This window comes from Parasteatoda tepidariorum, chromosome 5 (genome assembly GCF_043381705.1).
Source record: "Parasteatoda tepidariorum isolate YZ-2023 chromosome 5, CAS_Ptep_4.0, whole genome shotgun sequence".
NCBI lineage: Eukaryota > Metazoa > Arthropoda > Arachnida > Araneae > Theridiidae > Parasteatoda > Parasteatoda tepidariorum.
The window spans coordinates 58,554,432-58,556,475 of NC_092208.1; positions in this window are offsets into that span (position 1 = coordinate 58,554,432).

Consider the following 2,044-nt stretch of genomic DNA (forward strand, 5'->3'; position numbering starts at 1 on the left):
GTTTAAATAAACTGAAAGTGGTTTAAAATATCTTTTATTTATGCGTTACTCTAGCTTTGTGACTGCCCCTTTGTTATGTAAAGTGATAAAAAGTTTAATTAGAGATTTGATGAAACTAATTATGCTTTTATAAATCAAGAAATCATTGGAAGTTGTACATATTTTATACTTTTTGAAATTGTTTGAATACGAATATAAATTTTTATTCAAATATATAACTTATTACATATTTCGAATAAAAATACTAGTTGTCCTTCAAAAAATTAAGATAAATTCTGCTGAAAATTAAACCAAATTAATGGTTTTTATGCCGGGTATTATAAGGTTTCGCCGCAGTTTCGCCAAAGAAACCTATATATAGTTATCATATCAATTTGATGTGAAAGTCTTTTGGGTTATTGTATTAAAACTACGCTTCAATACTCTAGAACATCTTTCCCAAATATTTTTATTTTATCTGCATAAAATATGTTTTTTATAATGGCATGAACACTTAGTGTTATAATTTATCGATCAATCTCAATTGTTAGTATTCCAAATGTTTTAATGAAATTTAATATTTTCGCCTTTCGCTTGCACCTCCCTTTAATCCAAGAACATTTTATATTGAAAACTTTAAGTGCTTTAGAAAGTGATTACCAAAATAACATAAGAAAACTTGATGACAAAGATTGAGTAAGAATTCATAATAGACTCTAGCTCACCACCACAAAAACCACGCTTTGTGACTATTTAAGTTTCAGTTTAATTTTGTTCTTATTTAATTCTAATTCATTTTAGTTTTAAATTAATTGATTTTGTTTCCGATAAGAAAAAAATCGCAAAATTTTTATGCTTAAAAGTTTAATAATGCTTCAAATGAGAAACTAAGTGTAATGTTTCATCAGTATTCTTTGGGTTTTTAAAGCATTTAGTATAATTAATGACTCTTAATGTCAAAGAATGATTGAAACACTCAGTATGGACCCAAGTTTATCTCAAAACGCATCCTTTGGGAGTTTTTAAATGTTGTACTAATTTTGTTCTGATTTAATTCTAATTCATTTTAGTTGAAAATGACATTATTTTTGTTTAGTTATTGTTTTTCAATACATAAACGATTTTGCTTAAAGACTAGATAGCGTCACAAATTTAAAAAAAAGTTGTGTTGTTCAATCGGTGTTCCAAAAGGTTTTTGAGTACTTAGCTTCTTGATTCTTGGTCTGAAAGAATGACTGAAAAACACTTACCAGATTATAGTTTATCACAGAAAATATATTTTGTGAAAGTTTAAATTTTATTCGAATTTTGGTCATAGTTTAATTCTAATTCTAAAAAGTTGTAAATGATATTAATTTTGTTTTATGCTTGAAAAATACATGAAATTCTTTTACTTAAGGTTTTACCGTTTCAAATGAAAACAAAAATATTACAGTCGTGTTGCAGCGGTGTTCTAGGGCACTTATTTTGGATGTTTATATTATATTTTTCTTGTCTTTCTTTTTTGAATGCCAATATTTAAAATACCGTTTAACAGACCCTAGTTTATAACAATATATAAATATTTAAGTATTATTCTGATTTTGCTGAAGTTTAATTCTAATTCGTTTTAGTAATAAATGACATTTATTTATTTTTTAGTTACGAAAAATACGTAAAATGTTTATACTTAAGGTTTAACTAGCATTAAAAATATAAAAAATCAAAGATCGAATCATCGATTTCGAAATGGCTTTTCTGTTAATAGGTAGTACTATTCTTGACATCAAAAATAAAACTCATAGATCATCAGATCATATTTTATAACAAGCGACATCACTTGTGAATATTTAAAATGACAACTTAAAACAAAATATTAGTGTTTTCTCCTCACGAACAATTTCGTAAAACAAATGCTTACCGTTCAGTACTACAAAGAGAACCTTCACCAAGCAAAACTGTGAAGAAGGATTGAAAAAATTTACATATAAATACAAATATTAAAATGCAGCAAGAAAAGATAACGCAAGGAAAATTACTACATGGTTTGAACAGGCAATTCCATAACATATTTTGATGATTTGTT